Raw genomic sequence first — 8,044 nt, forward strand, 5'->3', positions numbered from 1 at the left:
ATACTACATACTTCTATACTACATACTTCTATACTACATATTTCTATACTACATACTTCTATACTACATACTACTATGCCACTTACTTCTATACTACATACTACTATACTACATACTTCTATACTATATACTACATACTTCTATACTACATATTTCTATACTACATACTTCTATACTACATATTACATACTTCTATACTACATACTACTATACTACATACAGTACTACTATACTACATACTTCTTTACTACATACTTCTATACTACATATTACATACTACTATACTACATACTACTATACTACATACTTCTATACTACATACTTCTATACTACATACTACATACTTCTATACTACATAATGCATACTTCTACACTACATACTTCTATACTACTATACGACATACAACATACTTCTATACTACATACTTCTATACTACATACTACATACTTCTATACTACATACTTCTATACTACATACTACATACTTCTATACTACACACTACATACTTCTATAATACATACTACATACTTCTATACTACATACTACATACTTCTATAGTACATGCTTCTATACTATATACTACATACTACCTTCTTTCCTTCCAACTGTCTTCTCTTCCTTCCTTCCTTCCTTCCTTCCTTCCTTCCTTCCGGTCCTCTCTTCCTTCTCATCCCTCTTTTCCTTCCTTCCTTCCCTCCATCTTTTTAATGATCCGGCCCACATGTGATCAAATTGGTCTGTACTGTATGTGGCCCTTGAATGAAAATGAGTTTGACTCCTCTGGTGTTAGATAGTTAATTTCCTTCAGTCTGCATTCACCATTTTCTGTCATTCAGGATCATTCATGTTGAAGTTATTGAGGTTTAATTTGAATCTGAAGCAGTTATTAGAGACTATGAAAGCTCAGTGTGTGTTGTGTTGTGACCTGAGCTGCTGTGATTAAACCGATAACACAGTCTGAGATATTATTAACTACACACACACGTTTATTTATAGAACAAGTGTTACAGGCTATTTTCAGAGCTCCTGTCTGACTTCGGTGGATTTTTGACAAACATCCTTTTTTTTTTTTGAGCAGGATTAAAGTTGAGGTTTTTTTTACTAATAATAGCTGTTTTAAAAATGACTAAAACATGAAGCAACATTTTGAGTTTATGATTATTTTTTAATTTAATTTCAAATCTCCTCCTTTACTGTATGTATTATTTTTAAATAAGCATCTTTTTAACCCTTACATACTGTTCAGTGTCACATTTAACCCTTTTTTAAACATTGAACAGCTGTAAAAACACCATATAACATTTATTTTGGCGGGCTTTTCCTAATGTGATCCACACTATACAAAAAAAATAGAAATAAAATGCATCTTTTTAAAAAAAATTGTGCAGCTGAAACACATTTTTATTTATTTAAATGTACAAATTTGACCTGTTTATTTAAAAAAAAATTCATAAATCAGCATTAAATGTTCTCCTGGATCATAAAATAGTCTTTTAACCCTTCTGTTGTCCTCGAGGAAAGGAAGGAAAGGAGAGAGGAAGGAAGGATGGAAGGGAGGAAAGGAAGGAGGGAGGAAGGAAGGCAGGAAGAAGGAAGGAAGGTTCTGTGTCTCCTGAGAGTAAATATTTCATTATTTTAAATTATTTTAATAAAGAAACAGGTGATATTTCCTCTACAGTACTTTAGTGTCTATTACTGATCATTGTGCTTTATAGAAGAACTGGAACCCATTATTAATAATAATAATAATTAAAACAATCAAAACAAAGTACAGAAAATAGAAAGAAAAATAAAATAAAAACTAGACTAGAATAGAGTATTAAATATAAAGGCTGCAGCATAAAATAATGATCATTTAAAGGACATACAGTGCAAATGAAAGCTTAACATGTAAATTCCTTCAAAATAAGAGCTCAGTCATAATAAGCACAGGATATAAAAACTATAAAAACAGAACATGATTGATTATGTGAGTCTCAGTTTTCCTCTCAGTGACATTATAATCAGGATTTTCAGGATTTTGGAGATTTTTCCTTTCAGCACCTTCAGATCACCTGTGGAGGAGCAAGCTGTCGCGTGTGTGTGTGTGTGTGTGTGTGTGTGTGTGTGTGTGTGTGTGTGTGTGTGTGTGTGTGTGTGTGTGTGTGTGTGTGTGTGTTATCCTGTCTCACTGTATCTGCTACTGTAGAGAGCTGAGAGCAGATATATTAAACAGAAATGATGATTCATTACAGATAAATTAAAGCTGCTCAATTAATCGAAATTTGATCGTGATTATGATTTTGGAGCCAAAACGATTTTTTGTCATTTCCATTTTCCCGGGTTTCTCCCATATTTTGACCATCTCCATACTTTGTCTATTAAGCGCACAATGAGAAAAGTTTTATTTTGAAAGCTCAGACACTATATTAAACAAATATGAGAATCTGCTTTTTTAAATCTGTCTCTATTTATTAATTAACCCTCCTGTTGTCCTCTAGTTGAGGATGGAAGGAAGGGAGGGAGAGAGGGAGGGAGGGAGGGAGGGAGGAAAGGAGGAAGGAAGGAAGGAAAGGGGTAAGGGTGAAAAACGAGGAAGGAATTTAGGAGAGAAGGAAGGATGGAAGGAAGGAAAGAAAGGAGAGAGGAAGAAGGAAGGAAGGAAGGAAAGGAGGGAGGAGGGAAGGAAGGACAGTATGGGAGGATGGAAAGAAAGAGGAAGGGAGGAAAGGAAGGAAGGAAGGAAGGAAGAAGGAAGGAAAGGGGGGAGGAAGAAGGAAGAAAGGACAAGAGGGAGGGAGGGAGGGAGGAAGGAAAAGAGGAAAGGAAGGAAAGGATGGAGGGAGGGAGTGAGGAAGGAAGGAAGGACAGGAGAGAGGAAGGGAGGAAGAAAGAAGGAAAGGGAGGAAGGATGGAAGGAAAGAAGGATGGAAGGAAAGAGGAAAGGAAGGACAGGAGGGAGGAGGAAAGGAAGGAGGGATGGAAGGAAGGAAGGAAGGAAAAGAGGAAGGAAGGAAGGACAGGAGGGAGGGAGGGAGGGAGGAAGGGAAGGAAGGAAGGAAGGAAGGAAGGAAGGATGGAAGGAAAGAGGACAGGAGGGAAGAGGGAAGGAAGGGGGGAGAAAGGAAGGACAGGAGGAAGGAAAAGAGGAAGGGAGGAAAGGAAGAAGGAAGGAAGGACGGGAGGGAGGGAGGGAGGAAGGGAAGGAAGGAAGGATGGATGGAGGAAGGAAGGAAGGAAGGAGGGAGGAAAGAAGGAACAGTCAAAACAGACGGGGTCAGTTTGACCCGGGAGGACGACAGGAAGGTTAAAATCTTATTTTCTGCTTTAGTTTCTCAGCTGATGATCTGCAGTCCAGTCAAACTATCAGAGAGTCAGACAAGAGCGTGTGTGTGTGTGTGTGTGTGTGTGTGTGTGTGTGTGTGTCTGTGTGTGTCTCTTTCTCTGTGTGTGTGTGTGTGTGTGTGTCTCTCTTTCTCTCTGTGTGTGTGTGTGTGTGTGTGTGTGTCTCTTTCTCTGTGTGTGTGTGTGTGTGTGTGTGTGTGTGTCTCTCTCCCTCTGTCTGTGTCTGTGTGTGTGTGTGTGTGTGTGTGTGTGTGTGTGTGTGTGTGTGTCTCTCTCCCTCTCAGTGTGTGTGTGTGTGTGTGTGTGTCTCTCTCCCTCTCAGTGTGTGTGTGTGTGTGTGTGTCTCTCCCTCTGTCTGTGTGTGTGTGTGTGTGTGTGTGTGTGTGTGTGTGTGTGTGTGTCTCTGCAGTCACTTTATGGTGTAATTTTCATAAACCAGTTGATTGTAAGTGAGATAAACGAGCAGCGTGTTTGAATATCTCTCTACACGACTTCAATTTGAATATTCTGAATTTGAATGTCTTCAAACATGAGAAGGGTTAGAGTTAGAGAGAAGAAAGAAACAAGAACAACACAGTGTGAAAAGTTTAGTTTAGTTAATGTGATGCTTAATATTTATTTATAATGAGACACTTTCTCATTCATTTAGTTTGACCCCGTCTGTTTTGACTGTTCCTTCTTTCCTCCCTCCCTCCTTAATTCTTTCCTCCCTCCCTCTCTTTGTTATTTCCTCCTTCCTTCCTTCCTTTATGTCCGCTCCTTCCTTCCTTTATGTCCTTCCTTCCTTCCTTCCTTCCTTCCTTCCTTCCTTCCATCTGTCCTTTCTCCCTCCTTCTCTCTTTCTTTGCTTGCCCCCCTTCCCTCTGTCCTTCTTTCCTTCCTTCCTCTTTTCCTTTCTCCCTCCCTCCTTCCCTTTTTTCCTCCCTCCCTCCCATTTAGTTTGACCTCGTCTGTTTTGATTGTTCCTTCCTTTCTCCCTTCTCCCTTTTTTCCTCCGTCCTTCCTTCCTTCCGTCCTTTATGTCCGCCCCTTCCTTCCCTCCTTACGTCCTTTATGTCCGTCCTTCCTTCCTTCCTTCCTTCTTCCTTCCTTCCCTCTGTCCTTCTTTCCTTCCTTCCTCTTTTCCTTTCTCCCCCCCTTCCTTCTTTCCTCCCTCCCTCTCTTCCTTGTTCCTCCCTCCCTCTCTTCCTTGTTTCCTCCTTCCTTCCTTCCTCCTTCCTTCCTTCTTCCTTCCTTCCTTCCTTCCTCCCTTCCTTTCTTGACTCGAGGACAACAGGAGGGTTAAAGGAAAAATCAACAAAGTGTCTTTTATTGTCCCTTCTTCCTCCCTTCCTTCCTTCCTCCCTTCCTTCCTTCCTTCCTACTTTCCTTCCTTCCTCCCTTCCTTCCTTGACTCCAGGACAACAGGAGGGTTAAAGGACAAATCACTATAAAGTGTCTCTTTTATTTAAACTGTCTCTGCTCAGCCGTTGGATTCGTGCCATGGAGCACCGAGTGGATGTTCATTGGTTAATTGTAGCATGCAGAGCAGCTGTGTGGAAGCATTCATTCAGCTTCACGTTTGACCCTCTTCTCTTTTTTTCTTTTTTTCTTTTTTTAAATGTGTGACTCATCTCGTGTGTATTCAGAGAAGGTTTGTCTTGTCTGGCCCGAAGGTTCGACTGATGCTCGGCTTTAAAGACTCATATCGATTATTAAGGAGTAAAAAAAAAAACTCAATATAATATAATTTTCTTTCCTTCCTTCCTTCCTTCCACCTTTCCTTCCTTACTTCCTTCTTCCCTCACTTCCTTCCTTCCTACCTTCCTTCTACGCTTCCTTCTCTCCTTACTTCCTTGCTCGTTTCCCCCCTCCCTCCTTACTCCTTTCCTTCCTTCCTTCCTCACTTCCATCTCTCCTTACTTCCTCCTTTCCTCCTTACTCATTTCATTCCCTTCCTTCCTTCCTTCCTTCCTTCCTTCCTTCCTTCCTTCCTTCTCTCCTTACTTCCTTGCTCTTTTCCTTCCTTCCTTCCTTCCTTCCTTCTTTCCTTCCTCTCTTCCTTCTTTCGTCACTTCCTTCTTTCCTACCTTCCATCATCCTTTCCTTCTACTCTTACTTTTCTCCTTACTTCATTCCTATTTTATTCCCTCCCTCCTTACTCCTTTCCTTTCCTTCCTTCCTTCCTTCCTTCCTTCCAAATACAGATATTTATATATGTGTGATATCGGCGATTAATATCAGCTGATTGAGTTATCGGTGAGGTTGCAACACTCCGCTAATTAAACTAACAGAGCTGCATTGATCAGTGCAGTCGCTCGGGGGGTGGGGGGGGGGGTATCAGAGCAGTTTCTTTTTTCTTTTTTTTCTTTTTTTTTGTGATAAATATTTCCGTCAGCTGTTTGTTTGTCGGCAGCAGGACGAACCATCTGTTCCTGCAGAGAGGAAACACAGAGGAAGCCTTTATTTCAATTAAACATCCAGACCAGAGCTGACTTTATACTACGGCTTGTTAGGGTTGTTTAAATCACCGCTGCCATGGCAACCGCTCAGGGCTGATTAGTGGATAGATAATCAATCAGGTTTAATAGTTTTTATTTTATGTTTAATTGCTGATCTCAGTGTTCAAATACAAATGTTTTATACTTAATTAGAATTTTCCTCCTCCTCCTGCCACCTCCTTCTCTTCTTCCTCCCACCTTCTCCTCCTCCTCGTCCTCCTCCTCTTCCTCTTCCTCCTCCTCCTCCCATCTCATCCTCCTCCACATCTCCCATCTCCTCCTCCTCCTCATCCTCCTCCCATCTCTTCCTCCACTTCCCATCTCCTCCTGCTCCTCATCCTCCTCCCATCTCCTCCTCCTCCTCCCATCTCATCGTCCTCCCATCTTCTCCTCCTCTTCATCTTCCTCCTTCTCTTCCTCCTCCCACCTTCTCCTCCTCCACATCTCCCATCTCCTCCTCCTCTTCCTCCTGCTCCTCCTCCCACCTTCTCCTCCTCCACATCCTCCTCCTCCCACCTTCTCCTCCTCATCCTCCTCCCATCTCTTCCTCCACCTCCCATCTCTTCCTCCTCATCTTCCCCCCATCTCCTCATCCTCCTCATCCTCCTCCCACCTCATCCTCCTCCCATCTCCTCCTCCTCTTCATCCTCCTCCTCCTCCTCTTCCTCATCCCATCTCCTCCTCCTCCCATCTCCTCCTCCACATCCTCCTCCCATCTCCTCCTCCTCTTCATCCCCCTCCTCCTCCTTCTCTTCCTCCTCCCACCTTCTCCTCCTCCACATCTCTTCCTCCACCTCCCATCTCTTCCTCCTCCTCCACATCTCCCATCTCTTCCTCCACTTCCCATCTCCTCCTCCACCTCCTCCTTTTCCTCCTGCTCCTCCTCCCATCTCCTCATCCTCCTCCCATCTCCTCCTCCACCTCCCATCTCCTCCTCCACCTCCCATCTCCTCCTCCTCCTCCACCTCCTCCTCCTCCTTTTCATTTTTAATTTTATTGTTCCTTCCTTCCTTCCTTCCTTCCTCTTTTCCTCCCTCCTTCCCTCCTTACTCATTTCCTAACCCTAACCCTCCCTCCTTCCTTCCACCTTCCACCTTTCCTTCCTCACTTCCGTCTTTCCTACCTTCCTTCATCCTTTCCTTCTACCCTTCCCTCTCCTTACTTCATTGCTCTTTTTCTCCCTCCCTTCTTACTCCTTCCTTCCTTTCCTTCCTTCCTTCCTTCTACTCTTCCTTCTCTCCTTACTTCCTTGCTCTTTTCCTCCCTCCCTCCCTCCCTCCCTCCCTCCCTCCCTCCTTACTCATTTCCTTCCTTCTTTCTTTCCTTCCTTCCTTCCTTCCACCTGTCCTTCCTCACTTCCTTCTTTCCCCACTTCCTTCCTTCCTACCTGCCATCATCCTTTACTTCTACCCTTCCTTCTCTCCTTACTTCCTTGCTCTTTTCCTCCCTCCGTTTCAGGCCCTCATCAGTTGTACTAAATACTAAATACAGATGAGTGAGAGTTTATATTAACTCCAGCTGTTAACTGTGTATTTTAAAGGTGAACTGAGCTTCCTGTCGTCAGTGTGAGCACCGCTGCTCTGGACGTGTAAAGAGGAAATGAACGGTGTGAACAGACTTTAACCATCTGTCACAATCACAAACGCATGTAAGCACAGTGAAGCTTAATTTTTGTTTTCTCAACAGGAAGCTGTGAACTAATCGGATGAGAGACAATAGAAGCAAAGCTCCTTTTCACTCTCTGTAGCGCAGCACTAAACGCGTACGGACGCTGAACTGGGCTCGAGGATTAACTCCATAAAAAAGCAGACGTGAAGTTAAAACACAGATGTGAGTCAGCGGAGGGTCGTCGGCTGTGTGTGAGCAGCGTTCACTGACTTTCTGAGGAGGACACCCTCAGGACGGGAAGCTAATTATAGAAAATGTTTGAAAATGAACAAAGATGAGTGTTGTGTGTGAGTGTGAGCAGGCGAGGACGCAGCAGATACTGGATCTTTATCATGCTGCTTATTAATATTTATTATTATTATTAATAAACAAGGTCAAAAAATATATAGAGGCGCAGACACTGTGCTTGTTACCACACGGATGCATATATATATATATTAACCCTTTATAGGACACTCATTGAAAGGAAGGGAGGAAGGAGGGAGGAAAGAAGGAAGGAAGGAAGGTAGGGGGGAGGAAAGAAGGAAGGAAGGAAGGTAGGAAGAAGAAAGGGGGATGGAGGAAGGAAGGA

The sequence above is a fragment of the Scomber japonicus genome, chromosome 17, assembly GCF_027409825.1.
Source record: "Scomber japonicus isolate fScoJap1 chromosome 17, fScoJap1.pri, whole genome shotgun sequence".
NCBI lineage: Eukaryota > Metazoa > Chordata > Actinopteri > Scombriformes > Scombridae > Scomber > Scomber japonicus.